Here is a 23,850-nt window from a genome sequence, read left to right as displayed (position 1 = left end):
AGGTATCATACAAGTTGAAAGAAAATTCTAGGGAGAACAAAAATAATTGAGGCAGTAGATAATTTTTAAATATAATTTCAAAAATGAGGACGGTTATTCAGACATTAGTGGATAATTAATTTAGAATGTAGCACTTAAATGGAATAATTTCCTTCCCACAAAACACCTAAGTGCTATTCAGAAGATGAACAGTTTGCAGAACAGGTAGCAGAAATAAGCTGAAGACAAATCAGAAAAGAAGATATTTTTGGAAATAAATGAGCTTGCCTCTTGACTTATGTTAATAGACCTATGTCTATTGCCAATGTATCCTAAATCAACTGCATTTTCCACGTTAGTTTTTCTTCAGACCAAGTGATATAGAATTAAAATCTTGATAAGGCATATTTCAAGTGTAGTTAGAGAAAATAATCCAGAAAAGTATGGATGATTTCCCTTGATATAGCAACCCTTATTTGCAATCTATGTGATCCAGCACAATTTCTCATGTGTATGTTTGAGACTGCAGTACAAAGTCAGTGTAGCCTATAAGTAGCTACAATAAGTGGCATAAGGTTGGTAGTTAAATCCATATGTGTTGAAGTCAAATAACCCTGGTCTAAATCTGATAGCTATGTGATCTGGGACAAGTTATTGGTCTCCCTTCTTCATATCCTTATATCTAAAATATTGATAATAATTTTATCTGCTCTTTAGATTCTGCAGAATGGAATAGCACAATGCTTATAAAATAGTATTTATTTACTACTAGTGGTTACTTCACTTAGTTTTAGTAGAAGTATTGACTTCCCTGATGGCTCAGCAGCAGAGAATCCTCCTGTATGCAGGAGAGGTGAGTTAGATCCTTGGGTCGGGAAGATCCCGAGGAGAAGGAAATGGCAATCCACTCCAGTATGCTTGCCTGGAAAAGTCTCAGGGGCAGAGAAGCCTGGTGGGCACAGTCTATGGGGTAACAAAGAGTTGGACATGATTTAGCAATTAAACAACAGTAAGTATTATGTATGCATGTGTTTTATAATAGCTAATATATAATATAAGCAGTTCACACCTATTAGAATGTTATCAAGAAGACAAGAAGCAGTAAATGCTGGCAAGGATGTGGTAAAAAAGTAATCCTTATACCCTATTGGTGAGAATGTAAGATAGTCTGGCCTTCATAAAAAACAACATGGAGGTCCCTCAAAAATTGAAAGTAGAGCTACTATATGATACTGAAATTCTGTTCCTGGGTACATACCCGAAGGAAATGAAAACAGGATTTTGATAAAATATATATGCACCATATTTATCACAGCATTATTCTTAATACCCAAAATATAGGAATAACCCATATCTGAAGACCTATCAATGGATAAGAAATGTTGTAAATATACATAATGAAATATTCAGCTATGAGAAAGGAGGATATCCTCTCATTTACAATGACATTAAAGTATATTAAGCACATTGTGCTAAGTGAGACAGAAAAAAGCAAATACTATATGGTATTACTTATATGTGAAATCCAAAAACATCAAACCTCTACGAAAGCAGTGTAAAGTTGTTGTTACGAAAGGATGGAAAACGAAGGGAGAAGACTGATGAGGTTTATGGGTACAAACTTGTAACAAGTAGAAAAAAACCATAGAGATCTACTGTACAGTATAATGAATATAGACAATAATATTTTAATGATGCAATATGATAAATATTACTTCGATGGCAATCATTACAGTACACAAACATACCAAAGTAACATGTTGTACACTTTACAAAATGTTAACATGTCAAATTTGTCAAATTAAAAAATGAGTCATCTTATGATTATGTCATCAGTATTCCTCTCAGGGTAATCCCCCACATTCTCACAGGATCATATTTCTAAACTTTGGGAATCCATATTTTTTGTATAATTAGATCAATTATGACAAAACTCTAAATGATAAAAATATTTTAGTAGGAGAGATAAAGGGGGAGAGATGCTACAAACTCTAAGGAATATTGAAAGATTAAGAACTACACTCTAAACTATGAAGCAGGACCATGAGCTATTTTACTTTAAAATATTGTAATAAAAGTTTTAGCAATAACTTATAATTTTAACTTTATGTTGAAGTACAATAAAAATAGAAAAAAGTGCAAAGACCCTACATCAACAGCTTAGTAAATTTTTACCAATTAGATCAAGGAATAAAATATTGCTGCATCCTAGAAGTCACTATTTTTTCTCCCAGATTACCTTCAACAGAAGTTATAATAATAGCACAATGTCTAATATAATAGCTTAGATTAACTTGCTTTTTTTAAATGTTAGATAAATGAAATCACACAGTTTGTGTTTTGTGTGTTGGTTGATCTGGTTGCTTTTCACTCAACATTGCACTTGTTTACGATATATGAACATAGCATAAATTACCCTTCTTGTGTGAAGTTTTGTTCATTTCAATTGTTACAGTATTTCATTATGTGAATATATTGCAAGTTATTTTTTCATTTAACTGCTTATGGGGCTTTTGGATTATTAAAAAGATGTGATATTACAAAGTGTACATCAGTGTACATCTTTGTCCATGGTTTTGGATGAACATACATGTATATTACTATTGGACAAATACCTAGAAGTAGAATCTCTGTAATAATAGTGTCTAAATTTCTATATACAGATTTTCTCTCTTTCTTCATTAGGCCTCTTCTGATACACCATCAAAGTAGGATATACTTCTGAAAGCATAGATTAGGGAGTTAGCAAAAATATTCAATTTATGTATTCATTTATTCATTCAAATGTTCATTTAAATAGCTAACAAATAATGAATATTTTCTAGGTCTGATTCATACTTCTTAATATCAGGAATATAAAGTTAAATACATGTGGAACTAGACCTTGATGGACCCATTGTCCTGTTAGACAAAGAGAAAAATTCAGGTATTATTGTAGCTCAGGGAGATAAGTATAGTATTAAAAGTATAAGTAACAAGAAATGAAGGTAAAGAATATTTACTTTTGGCTTAAGGGAGTCAAAGAAGGCATAGTGATAGAGTCAACTTTTAGTTGACAAGGTGTTGTTTGGAGTGAGACGAACAAAGAAAGGAGATCAAGGGCATTTAGTTGAGAGGAATAGTACATAAAAATTGCATCGGTATAGAGGCCCTGTTAAAATAGTGATAAAGGTTAAAATGACCAGTTAGTACATTCTAAGAGAGTAGTGCTAGATAGAGCAAAAAAGGCAAATTATAAAGGGTTTAGATATTGTCCCATGAGCAAAGGAAAGACAGGATTTTTTTTTCTTAGTAATTGAGGGACTTGATTAGATTTAATTTTTAGAGACAATAATTCAGACAAGCAAGTTCGTGGGAAATGACTTTTCTGAACATGTAGTATTACTTCTAGATGTATTCAGGGATTAAAAATATCACATTATTATGAAATCATATTCTATTATATATATTTCTTATAGAAGACTTACCAAAAGTATATCTGAAATTGATCTCAGAATCATCTTTTATAGAATCTTCAAACTATTCAAAACATCAGCCAAGAAATAATGTATCTGAAATTCCTCCACTGAGGTCTTATTTTCTTTAACTAATGATAGAACTTTAGTAAAGCTTTGTCATTCAAAAATCTTAAGAATAAATTCATCATCAATACATTGAGGTCATCATACTGATTCAAACCATATCATTGGGCTTGATGAATACCTGAATGCAATAACCAATAAAATAGCATTTGGAAAATCAGAAAATTCTATAAAAATGGAAGGTTTGAACCTATTACTGTGATGGATAATTAAATAGATATTTCCACATAATAGCTGTCTGCTGAAATTTCTCCCATAGTAATGTATACCAGTATATAGAGTATCAAAAACTTTCTGAATCAAAAAAAAAAAAAAAGATGAAGAAAGCAAAAATGTTCAACTGTATTACAAAATATTAATTCTTTTAAGTTCTTGTAATTAAGTATGTGTGTATGTGCTCAGGTGCTTCCGTCCTGTCCTACTCTTTGGGAACCTATGGACTATAGCCCACCAGGCTTCTCTGTCCACAGGATTCTCCAGACAAGAATAAAGGAGAGGGTTGCCATGCCCTCCCCCAGATCTTCCTAACCCAGGGATCAAAGGCTCATCTCCTGCATTGCTGGTGGAGTATGTACTGCTGAGCCAACGGGGAAGCCTGTAATTAAGTATAGCTAAGTCGTTTTAGTATCACGTGAGAGAAAAAAAACTCCAATTAATTTAAACTAAATGATAAATTGGTTTTCACTATCAGAATATATAGAGGCTTCCCTGGTAGCTCAGATGGCAAAGAATCTGCCTGCAATGCAGGAGACCCCGGTTTGATCCCTGGGTGGGGAAGATCCGCTGAAGAAGAGATAGGCTACCCTTTCCAGTATTCTTGGGCTTCCCTGGTGGCTCAGACGGTAAAGAAAGTGCCTGTAATGAGGAAACTTGGGTTCGATCCCTGGGTTTGGAAGATCCCCTGGAGGAGAGAATGCCTACCCACTCCAGCATTCTGGCCTGGAGAATTTCATGGACAGAGGAGTCTGGCAAGTTACAGTACATGGGGTCACAAAGAGTCAGACATGATGGCAACTTTCACTTTCACCAGAATATATAGTATCAGAAAACTAAATGTAGTTAAACGAGGTTGGTAAAAACTCCAGTGATTCATTAACATTGTCGCTCTCCTCTGCTTTCTTCTTTGTATATTTTGTCTTCTGATATACGAGCATCTACATTGTCCTCAATGAAAATAATTTTAGAAGTAAATCCCTTTTTCTTTAGAGATCCTGGAAGGCTTTAACTGGCCTTAATTTGTTTGAGACCTTCACTAAACCAATCATTGTGATGGAAACAATACCTTGTCATATTGGGCAAATTTGAAGCATGTACTTTCTCCTAATCCAGGGGATGATAGGGGCCTGACCAGAGCCACAATGACTGGACATGGTGGGTGGATGGATGGTAGACCAGAGTGATGTCAAAAAGGTACACACACACACACACACTACAGAAGGATAAGCACATAACAAAGGATAAAATAGAACAGCATAGTTTGAGTTTGAATTATCCCCAGAATTATACAGATCTCAAGATTTACAATTAGAAAATCCTTGCTTTATATTCCACTCTGTCATGGTATGAAGCAGGTTTCTTTTTCTCTCCCCATCTATCAAGAGTTTAAGAAATTGGCTCATGATGGTTGTAGAGCCTGGCAAGTTCAAAAATCTGCAGAGCAGGCTGGCAGGTTTGAAGTTGGGAGAAGACTAGCAGGCTGGAGGACACTCAAGCCTTCAAGGCTGGAGGGAGTCTGCTGGCAGCCTTCCTTCTTCCTCAGGGGATGCCAATCTTTCTCTAAAGACCTTCAACTGAGGATGAGGCTTACCCACATTATGGAGAACAATCTGCTTTACTAACTTCTACTGATTTACCTACTAATCCCATCCAAAATAGAACTTCATGGAAACTTCTAGAATAGTGTTTAGCCAAACAGTCAGGTACTGTGGTTTAGCCAAGTTCACGTAAAATTAATCAATTGAGTCACTATATAGTATATAAGGAAAATTTATTTCACTTGGCTTCAGTTTCATTTCTTTTGCAATGTGCTTGATATAACTTACTTGTAGGACTGTTAGAAAATTAAACAGAGGTATAAGTCCTATTAGCACAGTGTAACCAATAAATTTTTGCTATTGTTACATTTGAATTTAGCATACTTTTTACTAGCTAACTACTGCCATACATTTTTGTGTGCACTAGGTAATTTTATCTTTCTATGGTTTTTATTTCAAGACAAAAGTAAAAAAAGAAAAAAAAAAAAACTATTGATGACAAAGGCCTTTGTTTATCAACTTAAAGGACCATTAATTGTGAGAAAACCATTTAAAATACATTCCCAATTGCAATCCATAGTGACTCACTGTGAACAGACAGCCACACAGTTTACTAACTTTAGTATCCATGACTGTGTATAGTCTAGTAAAAATCAGTGAAGAAGAAAGGGGAAAAAAGACCTGGTTAATAACAACTATGACATGTACTGATTATAATGACAAATTCTGTGAGGAACTTTTCAAAGGAGATAATTTAAAAATATAAGTAAAATTGCATAATAATAATGCAATGTTTGCTTAGCTGACACATTTTCTAGCACTCTATCACAGTATTTTCTTAGGCCCTTATAGTGTACGTATTCAGTTAGCAGGTATTTATTGAACAGCTACTTTACATTAAACCTACAAGCTTCCCAAAAGCAAAGATTAAGCCACAAAGCATCTTGTCCTTAATGCACCCAGAATTCTATGATATACACTTGGTGATTTATCAGACTTTTTTTTTTTTTCCTAGTGTAATAAGATAAGACTTGTGAAGTAACACATAAACAAATCCCCAGTGCTTTTCTTTACATGATAAGACAGGCAAACTTTCTATAAGTTATAGCAAACTTAGAGGCTATCTTTTCCTCTTAACACAGCCTAGAGGCAGGGTTATGAAAGCAGGGAACAACTAAAGGCATTCCTGTCCTTAGGCAGTTTTTAACTGTTGGGGTTAAAGACCAAAGTTTCCAGAAGCCCCAAGGAAAGAACGTTTGCAAAACAGACCTACAGAAATAATTCAGTGCATATTTTGACACTCTAAATGTTAGAAAATGTCTTTTCCATCATAGAATAGAGATCTGTTAGTTTTATGAAGTTTGGTTATCTATTAATAATTTTCAGTATTTGGAAACATCTAAATTATTTGCAGATAAGTAGCAAATGACCACAGATTAAAATTTGTGTAGTAACTCTTAAACTTGTTCTTTTATTCAACATCGTTTCTGAACATTTATTCTGTATGAAGCCAATCCCTCTGCTTTAATGATTCTTCTTCATCCTGTTGATGAGTTTGGGATCCTCCCTCCTCCAAGGTTGTAGGGATGGCTGAATGTAAGACTCATGACCCTGGACAGGTGAGATAGACAGCAGTTTATTTGTTACATGTAATAATGAAATGGGAATCTGAACTCTTTGTCCTCAAAGCTGAAGAATGGAATCCATACACACACTCACACAGGCAGTTTTGTTTTAGAGAGTAGAAGTACAAAGTTCTCAGCATGGACACTGAGAGTGTGAACAGTGTCCTGAAACAGAGGGAATCACAACAATTTATAACAGTGTCAATATTAACCTGTTCATTTTTGGTTGGTTTAGAGGTCCTGATGTGTGCAATCAGTGACCAATCAGTTGAAAAGTCATCATGCATAGTTTGTCAGTTTTACGGCCTTTTTTGATCTCTCAGTCCTTGAGTTTTCCTAAGACATTGAGTCTCCATCCCCTGACCTTTTCTCATGACCTCAGGCCATTGTTTAAGGACCAGATGTATGTCTTAATGTTGATGATTCACCTGGTGTTTTCTTTCTCATAAACTGAACATCAGTTACTGATTGTCCTGTTGTGGGTTCGAGTGTTTTATGGTCACAGGCCAGGAAGTCGATCCTCTCAATGTCAAGAAAACTGGAACAATGAATAAGGGTGTGGGTTATTGGAGCATACCTGTTTCTCTTACCTGTGTGAGAAAATAAGTGGAAATTAGAATTGAATTGTTTAAAAACAGAAACTGAGGCTTTAACCCTACACTGACTACCTAATGATTGTCTACCTCAATCACAGCTCAGGAAAGAACACTGCATGACACAAAGAGCCCCGTGAAGTTTGCACCCAGAAACAGTGAACAAGCAGCCTTTATAGTGCAAAGAGGAGGCAGTGACCTCTCCTTCCTAGGCAGCTTGTGATTAGCTTTTTGAAACAATTCCACAGTCTAAAGGAACATGAAACCTGGTTCTCATGGATAAGCCAGAACTGGACCAGGTCTTCTTGGTAAGGAGAATTTTATAGCTAAAGACCTTACTCCTGAAGCAGAGCCAGGAGGGGAACTTGTGGTTATGTCATTCGAGGCCCTCAGGCTTTTACCAGATACTGAAGAAGTACACAAGTAGGCCTTAAGTTAGGGCTTAAACCACAGCTTCAATTCCCAAATCTTTTTTTTTTTCATTCGTTTGTGTCCCAAGCAAAGTGTGATCCAAAACAATTTTTTTAAGTTATTTGTGTAATATCTAAGTTTTATACTGTGTGTGTGTGTGTATGCATGTATGTTTGTGTGTGTTCAGTCTTGTCCAACCTTTGCGACTCCATGGACTGTAACCAGCCAGTCTCCTCTGCCAATGTCTATGGAATTTTTCAGGCAAGAGTACTGGAGTGGGTTGCCATGCCCTCCTCCAGGGGATCTTCCTGACCCAGGGATTGAACCAGTGTCCCCTCTGCCTCCTGCATTGGCCAGTGGATTCTTTACCACTAGTGCCACCTGGATGTAGTTTCTACTGAATTGAGATTGCAATGATTTTGTTGAGGCTACAATTGCATTTGTCCAAAGCATTAAGACAATGTTTGAATTTGAATAGTTCAGACTGGAACAAGTCCTTTCAAGTTTGCTACATTCCTTGTGACTCAGCTGGTAAAGAATCTGCCTGTGGGAGACCTGGATTCAATCCCTGGGTTGGGAAGATCCCCTGGAGAAGGGAATGGCTACCCACTCCAGTATTCTGACCTGGAGAATTCCAGGGGCTACACAGTCCATGGGGTGGCAAAGAGTCGGACACGACTGAGCAACTTTCACTTTCACTTTAAGGGGAATAATGTCTGCCTTCCTTAAGTATCGCTTTCTGGATGCATTTGCATTTGGGACTCTTACAACCATTTATAAACTTGTTACCTACATGGCCAATTTCTATTATGACATACTCATCAAAATAATGTTACAGATCATCAAAATTACTTTCACAGTGGCTCTCAAATTTCTTTCAGATATTTCCTAAATAACTAGGTTGGAAATACACAGAACATAGTGGTGCTTCTTAAATACAGCCATGTGATGTCGTGTCATATGACAATTTTTTCAGGCCTTGTCGGGAGACTGTGTAATTTCCTCAGTTCTGTTTCACCGCAGGAAAAATTTGAAACAATGGACAGACCAGTGTTATAGCTCAGTTTTATTTGGCAAACAAAGGAAAATACATTCTCGAGGCATGAGGGTGGGCGGACCCAAAAGACAAAAGAGAAGTCCCCCCCGCTCAATTTTGGCTCCTCTTTTTATGTTTTTTTCTCCTCCCCTTGAGCCTGCCCTATGTAAACTGGGCTAACCAGGAGGGCTGTTTGTTTTACCTGAGATTCTCACTCCACTCCTCACTCCGAACCTTCCTTTGTTCTATTTTTGTGGGCTTTTCCCTTCTTTGTCTTTTAGCCACTGCCATTCTGGACTCCTTTTTCCTATTTTAACTACCTAACATTCCCCACTCAAGACTTAGGAGGCCCAATTATTCAGTGATAGGTGCATTGAGGTCTCTATGGATACATCCTGCTTAACTGGGATGGCGAGGGGCATTGGGCCTCCCCCACTTGCTGGTCTCAAGCCTCAGAGTCCGTATAGTGGTGTCCATCTAAGGGTGAGTGATATTTTCCATGGCCAGCTGTAGTTTTATATATCCTTGTTGAACTGGCATGCATGTTGTAGTTTATTGACCTGGCGGCAAAAGTTTAGCATTTATGATCTCAAAATTGGAGATAACTGCATATCCAGCTCTTTTTCCATCCAAGACAAAGCCATCCCATCAGTGGCCAGATTTCCTCAGGATTGGCTAGAGGATCTTCTGACAATTCCTCTCGGGGTTTTGTCCAATGATCCAAAGTTTCTAGGTAAGAATGAAAGGGGAGAGAGCCCTTGGGGGTAGGCAGGAGGGTAACTGGGTTAAGACCCTTACAAGGGGATATAGTTAGGCCTGGATTTTCCATCATCACTACTTGATACCAGAGGATCCTTTGATTGGACATCCATAAATGGCCTCTCCCATTCAGGAGTTGCTTCACTTGATGAATAGTAAAAATAATTAATTTGCCCCCAAAAGAGAGTTTTAAAGCATTTTCTATCAGGACTGCAATAGCTGCAAGATTTCAAAGGCAGGGGAAGATCTCTTCCCAATAAGGAAGTAGGACACTCAGGGACCACCAGAAGCTGGTGGGGAAATACTTGTCCATCCCAGCAACAAAGAAGTGCTTGGGTTAATCTTTTTCTAATTGCTTTTCCTGTAGCACCCAAAATGGTACAGGTTTGGGAGGAGAAGGCTCCAGAGTAGGAGGTCAGGACAGAGTAGTTAGCCCCTGTGTCAACCAAGAAATTCTCAGACCTACTTGTCACATCCAGTTGCACCCTTGGCTTCAGCCCCATGATGGTTATCTGTGACAGGCAGGCTGGCTGGAGTGGGCCACTATAGCTTCAGTCCTGTTGAACCACCATGAGGGAAGGTTTAGTGCTTGACCTTGAGGCTCTTGGGTCCTGAGGGCAGAGTGCTGCCCAATATCCCAAATGATAGCATTTTTAGCAAACCATTTTAAGAGACTTGCTACAGTTTGGACACTCTTTGGCTCAATGTCCCACCTGTCCACTGATTGGGCATCTGCCTCATGCCTTGTCCTTCAAGATCTCAGGGTTTGCCATTGGGCTTCCCTGGAGGGTGGACAACATCTGGGCATGACTTATCTCTTTCCTTTCCTGCCTTTCCTGGGCCTTGGCCTCCCTCTCCTGCTCTCTGTTATAAAAGGTATTGGTGACTGTCTGGACCATCTCCTATAAAGAGGCAGCAGGGTCCTGCTGCTGTGGTTGTTGTAACTTTACCCTGATGTCTGATGCACAATGGGACAGGAATTTGTCCTTTAAAATCACCTGACCCTCAATCTGGAGTCTAAGTCCAGATTGATAAACATTTGGAGGGCCTTTTTAAACTTTCCAGGAAGGCAATGGGGTTCTTGTTGGGCTCCTGAGTTATTGCTGAGACCCAGGCATAGCTGATTACTTGTTGCTGGGCTACTTTCAGTCCTGCCTTTACCCAGATCAGAAAATGATCCTTTTCCCAGAAGTGCTCAAGGTCATTATAATTCAATTAGGATCTGAGGAGGGGACTGCAGTTTGCTCTACTGGGTATTTACCATTTGACATGTAAAGCCCCGTAGCATACCTCTGGGCTTCCTTTAAGACCCTAGCATACTCAGGGTCAGATAAAGTTTGACTAAATATGATCATGATGTCCTTTCACGTGAAGTCAAAGGCTAAGGTAATGTGTTGGAATGTATCTATATATTTCCCTGGGTCATCTGTATAGCTTCCCAGGTCTTGTTTGATCCATCTTAGTTCTAAGAGGGAGAGGGACTTATGGACCTGGGTTGGTCCAAATTCTCCTCCAGTTTCAACTAAGGGACATATTCAAGTTGGCTTTTGTGGAGGGATGTTTGCAGATATGGGGTCATGTTTGGATACAAGGAAGGAGCACCACGCAACTCAGGAGCCATGGGAAGTGAGCCTTCATGGGAGGCTTCCTTCTCTTGGTTGTCTGTGCCTAACACCATTTGCCTAGTAGGCTCACTTTTAGGGCATACAACAATCCCATACTTAAGACAGAGTTCCTTCATATCTCTTAGTTGGAAGAAAGTTTGGACATAGGGGATCTCTGACCATTTCTCTTGTCTTTTGCAGGATAAGTCTAGCTGCAGGATGATATTGTAATTTAAACTCCCATCCTCAGGTGAGTGTCCCTTGTCCCACAGAGGATACTGTGACCATGCACTGGCACAAAATAATTTTACGCCACTTCTCCTTAGGGTTAGAGGATTGAACAACTTCCAGTTATGAAGGATGCATCTCAAGGACATCTGTCAGAAAGTGAATTGGTTATTTCCCATCTGAAAGACAGTGATGACAGAGAGAAAAAGAAAAAAAAAAGTATAGGCCTCCCTTTATTTCCATGGGTGGATTTCCTTGGGGGTGAGTCTTTTTGAAGCTTATCCTACCCAGTACTATTGCAACCTGAGAGCCAGGCATCCTCAGGTCAGGGTGCAGATCCCCAGGCAGGCTGAGGCATGACAGCCTCCTGGACAGTGAATCCCCAGAGCAGGTTGAGGCAGGTCGGCCTCCTAAGAATTGGGTACTTGGGCAGTTGAGGCATGTCGACCTCCTGGGACCCCTGGACTGGCGGACCCTGAGCAGGTTGAGGCATGACAACCTTTTGAGGACCAGATTTCCAGGCAAGTTGATCTCCTGAGATCTCCAGACTGGAGTTGGGCATCCCCAAGGTCTCCAACATGACCAGTGGTGGGGGGTGGGAGGTGGGCAGAGATTAAGGGGTTGCAAACTTAACTTAATGCTGGTTTGTCCACTGCAGATGGGAACAGCTATCATGATGTAAAGCAATCCAAGCCTGTGCTCTGAGACTGGGAACCTGGGGAAATAGCCATAAAACTTATGCTCTTATTTCTCTGAGGGAATGTAAGTCATTGATTTCCCCCCTTAGGCCTCCATAAAACAGTTTAGGGTATTCCCAACGGTAAACATCTCATTGTCATAGATCTGTTTTAGGAAATAACAGAAGTAACTGACAAAGTTGAGGGTTATCTGGTCCTGTGTAGAGTCTTCTCTTGTGCTATTGGAAGAGAGTGTTTGCTATGACCAGTGCATTCTCTTGGCAGAACTCTATTAGCCTTTTCCCTGCTTCATTCTGTAAACCAAGGCCAAATCTACCTGTTACTCCAGGTGTTTCTTGACTTCCTACTTTTTCATTCCAGTCCCCTATAATGAAAAGGACATTTTTTTTTGGGGGGGGGGTGTTAGTTCTAAAAGGTCTTGTAGGTCTTCATAGAACCATACAACTTCAGCTTCACCATTACTGGTCAGGGCATAGACTTGGTATTACTGTGATATTGGATGGTTTGCCTTGAAAACCAACAGAGATCATTCTGTCGTTTTTAAGACTGCATCCAAGTACTGCATTTTGGACTCTTGTTGACCATGATGGCTACTCCATTTCTTCTAAGGGATTCTTGCCCACAGTAGTAGATATAATGATCATCTGAATTAAATTCAACCATTCCAGTTCATTTTAGCTCGCTGATTCCTAAAATGTTGATGTTTACTCTTGCCATTTCCTGTGTGATGACTTCAAATTTGCCTTGATTCATGGACCTAACATTCCAGGTTCCTATACAATATTGCTCTTTACAGCATTGGGACCTTTCTTCTTTCACCAGTCACATCCACAACTGGGTGTTGTTTTTGCTTTGGATCCTTATCTTCATTCTCCCTGGAGTTATTTCTCCACTGATTTCCAGTGGCATATTGGGCACCTACCGACCTGGGGAGTTCATCCTTCAGTGTGCTATGTTTTTGCCTTTTCATACTGTTCATGGGGTTCTCAAGGCAAGAATACTGAAGGGGTTTCTCATTCCCTTCTCCAGTGAGCCACATCTTGTCAGAACTCTCCACATTGACCCATGCATCTTGGGACATCATCAGATGGTCAACACCAAAATCAGATTGATTATATTCTGTGCAGCCAAAGATGGAGAAGCTCTATATAGTCAGCAAAAACAAGACTGGGGGCTGTCTGTGGCTCAAATCATGAACTCCTTATGGCCAAATTCTGACTTAAGTTGAAGAAAGTAGGGAAAACCACTAGTTCATTCAGGTATGAACTAAATCAAATCCCTAACAATTATATAGTGGAAGTGAAAAATAGATATAAGAGACTAGATCTGATAGACAGAGTGTCTGATGAGCTATGGACAGAGGTTCTTGACATTGTACAGGAGACAGGGAGCAAGAACATCCCCAAGAAAAAGAAATGCAAAAAAGCAAAATGGCTGTCTGAAGAGGCCTTACAAATAGCTGTGAAAAGAAGAGAGGCCAAAAGCAAAGGAGAAAAGGAAAGATATTCCCATTTGAGTGCAGAGTTTCAAAGAATAGCAAGGGGAGATAAGAAATCTTTCCTCAGTGATCAGTGCAAAGAAATAGAGGAAAACAATAGAATGGTAAGGACTAGAGATCTCTTCAAGATGATTAGAGATACCAAGGGAACATTTCATGCAAAGATAGGCACAATAAAGGACAGAAATGGTATGGACCTAACAGAAGCAGAAATTAAGAAGAGGTGGCAAGAATACACAGAAGAACTGAACAAAAACAATCTTCACAATCCAGATAATCAAGATGGTATGATCACTCACATAGAGGAAGACATCCTGGAATGTGAAGCAAAGTGGGCCTTAGGAAGTATCACTATGAACAAAGCTAGTGGAGGTGATGGAATTTCAGTCAAGCTATTTCAAATCCTAAAATATGATGCTGTGAAAGTGTTGCACTGAATATGCCAGAAAACTTGGAAAACTCAGCAGTGGCCACAGAACTGGAACAGGTCAATTTTCATTCCAATCCCAAAGAAAGGCAATGCAAAGAATGCTCAAACTACCACACAATTGCACTCATCTCACACGTTAGTTAAAAAATGCTCAAAATTCTCCAAGCCAGGCTTAGGCAATATGTGAACCGTGAACTTCCAGATGTTCAAACTGGTTTCAGAAAAGGCAGAGGAACCAGAGATCAAATTGCCAACATCTGCTGGATCATCAAAAAAGCATCTATTTCTGCTTTATTGACTATGCCAAAGCCTTCGACTGTGTGGATCACAATAAACTGGAAAATTCTGAAAGAGATGGGCATACCAGACCACCTGACCTGCCTCTTGAGAAATCTGTATGCAAGTCAGGAAGCAACAGATAGAACTGGACATGGAACAATACACTGTTTCCAAATAGGAAAAGGAGTACGTCAAGGCTGCATATTGTAACCCTGCTTATTTAACTTATATGCAGAGTACATCAGGAGAAATGCTGGGCTGGAAGAAACACAAGCTGGAATCAAGATTGCCTGGAGAAATATCAATAACCTCAGATATGCAGATGACACCATCCTTGTGGCAGAAAGTGAAGAGGAACTAAAAAGCCTCTTGATGAAAGTGAAAGAGGAAGAGTGAAAAAGTTGGCTTAAAGCTCAACATTCAGAAAACTAAGATCATGGCATCTGATCCCTTCACTTCATGGCAAATAGATGGGGAAACAGTGTCAGACTTTATTTTGGGGGGTCCAAAATCACTGCAGATGGTGACTGCAGCCATGAAATTAAAAGACGTTTACTCCTTGGAAGGAAAGTTATGACCAACCTAGACAGCATATTAATAAGCAGAAACATTACTTTTTCAACAGAGGTCCATCTAGTCAAGGCTAGGGTTTTTCCAGTAGTCATGTATGGATGTGAGAGTTGGACTGTGAAGAAGGCTGAGCGCCGAAAAATTGATGCTTTTGAACTGTGGTGTTAGAGAAGACTCTTGAGAGTCCTTTGGACTACAAGGAGATCCAACCAGTCCATCCTAAAGGAGATCAGCCCTAGGTGTTCATTGGAAGGACTGACGCTGAAATTGAAACTCCAATACTTTGGCCACCTCATGCAAAGAGTTGACTCATTGGAAAAGACCCTAATGCTGGGAGGGATTGGGGGCAGGAGGAGAAGGGGACAACAGAGGATGAGATGGCTGGGTCGCATTGCCGACTCGATGGACATGAGTTTGAGTAAACTCCGGGAGTTTGTGATGGACAGGGAGGCCTGGCGTGCTTCGATTCATGGGGTCGCAAAGAGTTGGACACGACTGAGCGACTGAACTGAACTGAAAATCACTGCAGATGGTGACTGCAGCCAGAAAACAAAAAGCCACTTACTCCTTGGAAAAAAAGTTATGAGCAACCTAGACAGCATATTAAAAAGCAGAGTCATTACTTTGCCAACCAAGTCCACTCTAGTCAAGGTGATGGTTTTTCCGGTAGTCATGTATGGATGTGAGAGTTGGACTGTAAAGAAAGCTGTGCGCCTAAGAATTCATGCTTGTGAACTGTGGTGTTGGAGAAGACTCTTGAGAGTCCCTTGGACTGCAAGCACATCCAATCAGTCCATCCTAAAGGAAATCAGTCCTGAATGTTCATTGGAACGACTGATGCTGAAGCTGAAACTCCAATTCTTTGGCCACCTGATGAAAAGAGCTGACTCATTTGAAAAGACCCTGATACTGGGAAAGATTGAAGGTTAGAGGAGAAGGAAATGATGGAGGATGAGATGGGGGGATGAGATCACCAACTAAATGGACATGAGTTTGAGTAAACTCTGGGAGTTGGTGATGGGCAGGGAGGCCTGGAGTTTTGCAGCCCATGGGGTCACAAAAAGTCGGACTTGACTGAACTACTGACCTGAAATGAACTGGTCTGGTCTTGTTAGGGTCATTAGGAGTAGTGTAACAATAAGCGAGGTGGAGAGATGTTGTCTATAAGGGGGCAGGGTCCTGCTTGTAGTGGATAGTAAGTGGCTTAAGAACAAATTGATAAGAGGCACTAGAACAGAGTTTCCACAATAGTGCAGTGGGGATTTTATTTAGGGGCCTGAAGGGCTAACTCCCCAATTGGCAAACATTATCCTTGGAAGCCCAACTGCCCTTGAAGGGATGGACCAACAGATGGATTTCTAGCAGGCATTGTGCGCCTGTCAACTGCATTAGCATGTTCACTGAGAGACGCTTTTGTTGTACATCTTGTAGGAAACATGGAAGATGAAGGCCTGAATGTCTAGAGGGATTGGATATTATATAGCATTTCTCTCCCAAGGGCCAGCTATTTTCTTGTTGTCCTTCCAGAAAATTGTAGAGGCAACATTGTGGGCAGGAAGGGGCTCAGAAAAACAGCATGCAACCGTAGGGGGTGGGGGGAAGGCCACAACTTTTGAAAGAATGACATAGCCCAAAGGCACAACATAAACCGATTAAAAACAAATGGGTCCCAGATGACAAGTCAAATTCAACTAAACTTTGATCCTCAGTCTGCAAGCTAAATGACACACCCAGAGGTGCCAGGACAGTTTCAAAGCACTGTCAAAAGACCAAGGACTGGGTGGTTCCCTAATTGTTGGGAAACCCTCCCACTCATTAGCATATGAAATCACCTAGCTAGCAAGATCTAACCACACCACCTTCCATAACCACTGCACTTGCCCTCTGTGATGGCCCACACTCTTGGAGTGTGTTTTTCTCTGAATTCAAACAAATCTACCTCTTACTTATCTTTGTGTCTCTCACTGAAATTTTGCAATGAGCCATCAAGAACCTGAGCTTCATCAGGTCCTGAAGTCAAGTACTATGGGTTTTGACCGGGCTCAAGTCCCAGGAAAGAGGAACTGAAAAATGGAAGGCAAAAGCAGTGGGAGAAATGTGCTGAGGAATCACCTTCATAACCTGCAGGAAAATCTGCTAAATACATGAACTGTGCTCACGGTTTTCATTGGCCTGATCCTTGACACAAAGATGATTAAAGACAGAAGAACCCTCACCTGCTTGGACAACAGCTACTAAATAGCCTCTGCCAGAGTCCCTCAGTTGCACCCACTGCTGCTCACCTGTTCATGGGGGGGTTCAAGGAAACAAGAGACAAGAGATTGTAAAGGAATTGAGATTTTGTTAGCCATACGTCCTTCTAGACATAGGCATGAGGACCTCCTACCTTAACCTGGGGTCTTCTGGAATCTGAGACTGAGTCACGTGAGCTTTCTGCTGAGTTTGTTTTTGCTGTCCTGTTTCCACCACGCTGGGCTTCTTGTCGCTCCTTGTCACTTCCCCTGCACTGGGTTTTCCTCATGTTCAGCTTTCATGGCTGGAGCTTTCGCAGAGTTTGGCTTCTGTTGTGCTTGGCTTCTGCCTAGCCAGGGCTGAGCTGAGGTTGTTTCAGGCAGGTTCAATCCGAGTCATGGCACCATATTATGTCTGTGGAATGTGTGATTTCCTCAGTTCTGTCTGGCTGCAGGAAAAACTTGAAGCAACGGATGGACCAGTGTTATAGCTCAGTTTTAAGAGCTTCCCAGGTCGTGCAGTGGTAAAGAATGCTCCTACAAGCTGGAGACCTGGGTTCAATCCCTGGCTCTGGAAGATCCCCTGGAGAAGGAAGCGCAAGTGTTCCAATATTCTTGCCTGGAGAATCCCATGGACAGAGGAGCCTGGTGGATTACAATCCATAAGGGTTGCAGAGTCTAATACAACTTAGTGACTGAACATGCATGCATCTTTTTAAAATCTGCCTAGTTCATGTACCTATTATCCTTCTGTGTCCTTTCCCAAACTACTGAGCAATGAACCCTGAAGAATTCAGAATTCTTTATTTCCAAGGAATTAGCAACAATGTTGAACTTTCTAAGAGATTGGCAGGAGATCACACAGAATAAAGAAATTTTGAATCCTTCTTAGAAGTGGAAGAAAAAAACCCTGCATTAACTTAAAAAGTTAATGGTGAGGGTGGCTTTTGGTGTTTAATAATTATTTTAATTGGTTTGTGTTAGGAGCTGTTTCTAAGGCTCTCAGAGGTAAATAAAGGTCTTAGAGGCTCTCAGATTGTTAGGATAGTCAAAGGTAAGAAAAAGAAGAATAGAGGAAACAAAAGAGGCAAAGCAAAGGCAAAAATAAAAAGAATAATAATGTGAAAACTAAAGAACCACAGTGTAAGAAAGCACAGAATGAATAAAGTTTCAATACCTTTCCCCTGCTTTACAACTGAGGAATTAAATGAAAATCTTTCAAATGCAAATGTTACTTTGTTCCCATCACTTTACATCCTAAATCAAGTCCTGAGGAAATATAAGGTGTTCCTTTTTTCTAAGAGTACATTTAAAAGACACTATAAAGCTCTCCTAAAATATTTTATGAAATCCAAGGTGTACATCCTTCATATTAAACATCCATGAAATCCAGGACATTTTTGCAATGACAATCATCCAGGCCAAAGTTGTTGATGCTATTGTCATTGACCAAGCAGATGCTTGCAAATCCAAACGTGCAATGTGGATTTTATCAGTTTGGAAGAACATCTCAAAGAAAATGGTGGAATACTCATTTAAAACATGAGTATTCTACTTTGTAGATGCTTTGATGGCACAGAGAATGATGATACATAGAAAAACTGACATTGGTGACTCTGAGACTTAATGTGATCCAGTAATATCAAACTCTGAATATGAAGATATTTTTGGAATGTTTTAACCACTTTATTTCACTTATGTGTGTGTTTGTGTGCTCAGTCCTCCAATAGTGTATGACTTTTTGTGATCCCTTGGACTGTAGCTTGCCAGGCTCCTCTGTCCATGGAATTTTCCAGGTAGGGATATTGGAGTGAGTATTCCAGCTTGGGATTCTTCCCAACCCAGAGACTGAACTCAAGGCTCTTGTGTCTTCTGCACTGGCAGGTAGATTCTTTACCACTGAGCCATTTTATTTGTTTTACATGGGCTCAAGTCTGGTATATAATAAAAGCAAACATCAAAATGAGTCTAAAAATAGAAAATAAAAATTCTAAATAATAAGAAAACATTGTGTTCTATTTTGATTGGCCCTATTTTTTTCTTAACAGCACTTAAAATAATGCTGGGTCACAAAATTAACCTTTTCTTATATTTGATGAGAGCTGGTTTTTTGAAACTTCATCTTGTAACTACCATCCTTTTTTCAGATCAAGCGTAAGATATTATCGTACTATATGCATGACAAGAGAACAATAAAATATCTGCCATTATTGAAACATACATTTTTATATGAGACATAAAAATGAGTACGTGTTTTCAAAACATGCTGTATTTAGTTGCTCAGTTGTGTCCAATTATGTGACCCCATGGACTGTAGTCTGCCAGGCTCCTCTGTCCATGGGGATTCTATAGGCAAACATACTGGAGTGGGTTGCCATGCCCTACTCAAGGGGTCTTCCCAACCCAGGGATCGAACTCAGGTCTCCCAAATTGCAGGTACTTTCTTTACTCTCTGAACTACCAGGGAAGAAGAATACTTGTCCTTACTAAATATATAGCAATTATCCTATCTGTAAATAATCAGAAAACTCCTTTTTTGTTCTTATCAGTACTTGGGGTGGAAGGGGAACTCACATTTTAAATATTTACAAACAGGTAGAGATGTCTTACATATTTATTCCATTTTCTTTTCTTTTTTTTTCTTGTTTTCACTTAAATGGACATGGATAATTTGGTTAAGGCTGATTTTTAAATATTGTCTTTAAAACGTGCTTTCTGTATGTTTGTTTGTTTTAGGATGATTTAAGGAATGTGGTTGAAAAGTAGAGATCATAATCACAAATGTTGGAGAGGAAAGGCATTTTCTCTACCCTTCTGGGTTCTTTGGCTGATCTAAATAATTAAGTTAATATAAGAGAGATGAACAGAGAAAAACTAATTAAATTTTATACATACAGGATACCTAAAATATAAGACCCAAAGGCAAGTCAAGCACTTGGGGCTTAAAGGCTGTCCTGAGCTAAGGACTAGAATATGGCCTAAAGCTTCAAAGGAGAGAAGGGTAATTCAAGGGATGGTAGGAACAACAGATATTAGGTAATTAGATGCTTACCCTGTGGCACAGATGGGTCATTCAGATAAAAGTTATCTTTGGTAATCTCTCTCTCTCTTTCTGAGTCAGGCCACCTTCAGTTAAGTTCAGTCACTCAGTCATGTCCGACTCTTTGTGACCCCATGGATTGCAGCACCTAAGGCCTCCCTGTCCATCACCAACTCCTGGAGTTTACCCAAACTCATGTCCATTTAGTTGGTGATGCCATCGAACCATCTCATCCTCTGTCATCCCCTTCTCCCCTTGCCTTCAATCTTTCCCAGCATCAGGGTCTTTCCAAATGAGTCAGCTTTTCGCATCAGGTGGCCAAAATATTGGAGTTTCAGCTTTAATATCAGTCCTTCCAATGAACATTCAAGACTGATTTCCTTTAGGATGGACTGGTTGGATCTCCTTGCAGTTCAAGGGACTCTCAAGAGTCTTCTCCAATACCACAGTTCGAAAGCATCAATTCTTCAGTGCTCAGCTTTCTTTATAGTCCAAGTCTCACATCCATACATGACTACTGGAAAAACCATCGCCTTGACTAGACGGACCTTTGTTGACAAAGTAATGGCTCTGCTTTTTAACATGCTGTCTAGGTTGGCCATAACTTCCCTTCCAAGGAGTTAGTGTCTTTTATTTATTTATTTATTTATTTTGAGTTAGTGTCTTTTAATTTCATGGATGCAATCACCATCTGCAGTGGTTTTGGAGCCCCCAAAATAAAGTCTGTCACTGTTTCCACTGTTTTTCCATCTATTTGTCATGAAATGAAGGGACCACATGCCATGATCTCAGTATTCTGAATGTTGAGCTTTAAGCCAACTTGTTTACTTTCAGGCCATCTTATCTACATTATTTTAGGTAATTGAGGGGGAGGTGAAAAACTCTTCTTAAATCTTCTGGTCCTTGATGAATTGTCTTCAGCCCAAGATAATCTCCAAATCAAAGTGGAATGTTTTGGGGAAGCTTGTTCTGAATCCCTTCACAGGATATGTCTTCAACACTTCTGACATATTCTCCAAGTCTGTAGGGGTCAAACTGGAAGTAATTCTTCACCCTTTCAAATGAATGTTTTATTTTCCTAGCTGACATATTTTTCCTTCTTCCAGTCCCACTCAACTCCACTCCTACCCCTCCAGTCCCTGGCACGTTTTCATAGCTTTCCTGATTACTGCAGATAACAGGTTTATATTTTTGCCTGATACAAATTTCAGTCCAGAAGTGTAAAAACTTCACAGTCTCATCTGTATACTTATCCCTTGTGTAACTTGAGCCAATTTCAGCCCAAGAAACCTACAGTTGGAAGAAAGTAAAGTTGGTGCCTCCCTTACCCTATTTCCCCCTTAACAGCTGTTTAATGCAGTGTTTGGACAGAAGAGAAAGGAAAGGGAGACAAATGTTTTTAAGGAACATTTACAGCTGTAATCTGGGAATGCCTGATACCAAATATTTATTGAAGCTTTTATTTAAGGGGAGCTTGTGCTATTTCACTCATGTATGTATTTGTGCCCACAAACACGCACACATAGATACATACACATTCACTCTTGGGGATCTCTTGCCTGCAGTTCCTTTGGCACTCAGAATACCATCCAGCTGGTACCTAACAACCCATTAGCTCTGTACTGAATGTTCCACCTCAAGTCACTTTTTGGTGAAGTCATGAAGCATCATGAAACTGTTTTGGATAGAACTACTTTTTTTTTTTCTTCCCAAAGTAGCCCATAGTAAATTCTGTCACAGGCAACGTTGTTTAACCTGGTAGAATCTGTAAGTGCGGCTTTTTACTAATGCAGTTTTGTCTCTCTTTGCTCTTCTGTCCCAAACTGAGCTAATCAATCTACCCAATTGAGAATTTTACTTGGCATATTCCAAATACCACTACTTGCTTCCTCAAACTCTACAAAGGGGTCATGATGGACTTCAATATCTCTAATAAAATTTTTGCTATGAGTTTCTTCAACATTCCAGTGAACTTTTCAACTTAAGTAGCCTAGGTTAGTGTAAAAAATAGTCTTAGCAAAAGCAGTTTCACTATCTATATTCTGTTCTTTGTAACATCCATTCAAGTACCTAGTTTTAGAATGTGTGATCATTTATCATCTAACAAATTATTCTGGTTTTTGTAGGCTTCTCCAGAATTAATGAAACATCCCAGAATACTCTGATTTACATATCTATCTCCATTTACCTATCTCTATCCATCAATTATAATCTATCAATCAATTTTCATATCTTTATGGAGATTTATAGATGTGCATGTGTGTTTGGTTATAAACAAGCAATTAGAAATAGAAAGATGAAAAAGGAGGAGAAAGAGGAAAAGCACAGTAGGGGATTAATGAGAAGGAAAAGAAGAAAAATGTAGAGAAAGTGATGTTATTTAGTTGCTAAGTTGGGTCAGACTTTTTTGCTACCCTTTGGACTGTAGCTCATCAGGCTCCTTTGTCCACGGGATTTCCCAGGCAAGAATACTGAAGTGGGTTCCCATTTCCTTCTCCAGGGAATCTTCCTGACCCTGGGATCAAACTTGAGACTCCTGCTTGCACACAGATTCTTTACTGCTGAGTCACCAGAAAATGTCATAGAAGGATGATTTTTCAGCTTCCTTCTAGTGAATGCTTTTTACACCCTTTTGACTCTGAGTTTTATTATTTTCTCAAGAAACATGGAAAATATTTGTCCCATTGCCAATAGGTTAAAAACTGAATTCTGCTTCACAATCATAAAATGATTAAACAGTAATCACAGGAAATCTGAATTCTGCCTCACAGTTGTAACATGATTAAACAGTAATGCAGGGAATCTGAAAAAGTGGCAAAATAAGCCCCCTGAACTTCTGGAGCCTTCAGTGGGCTTCAAGATATTTCAGCTTCTTTTTCTCCACTATGAGATCTACAGTCTCTCCTCAACTAGGGATTAGGAATTTCATGATCAAACTAGAGGAAAAGACAGTGTGCTGGCTTACAAAGCTAACCAGCCAATGAGAAACTGCAGGATCCAGGAGAAAATGCCAACCACCTTGTAGTAAAGGCCTGTAATGAAACAAAATAATTAGCAGCAGAACAGATTACTGCTGAAGGACTAAAACACCTTCACCACCGATCACTAAGTGATAATCAGAGGTCACTGTAAAGCAAATGGTTGAAAATGCATAACTGTTGAGGAAAAAATGTTTAAAACCCCCATCAATAGATTATTATGAACTGTGAATTTTACACAGCATTTATTATTAAGTATGCTGTGCTGTGCTGAGCTTAATTGTTCAGTTGTCCAGCTCTTTGCAACTCCATGGACTGTAGCCGACCAGGCTCCTTTGTCCATGGGATTTCCCAGCCAAGCATACTGGAGCAGGTTGCCATTTTATTCCCCAAGGGATCTCCCTAACCCAGGGATCAAACCCAAGTCTCCCGTATTGCAGGCAGATTCTTTACCAACTGAGCCACCAGGGAAGCCCAGTATTAAGTATGTTAAAGATAAATAAGATTTAGTCCTTCACTGTAGGAGTTATAGTAAAAGTGAGACAAAAGTTTAATA

The sequence above is a fragment of the Cervus elaphus genome, chromosome 17 (genome assembly GCF_910594005.1).
Source record: "Cervus elaphus chromosome 17, mCerEla1.1, whole genome shotgun sequence".
NCBI classification, from domain to species: Eukaryota; Metazoa; Chordata; class Mammalia; order Artiodactyla; family Cervidae; genus Cervus; species Cervus elaphus.
Note: the sequence above shows the minus strand (reverse complement) of the source record.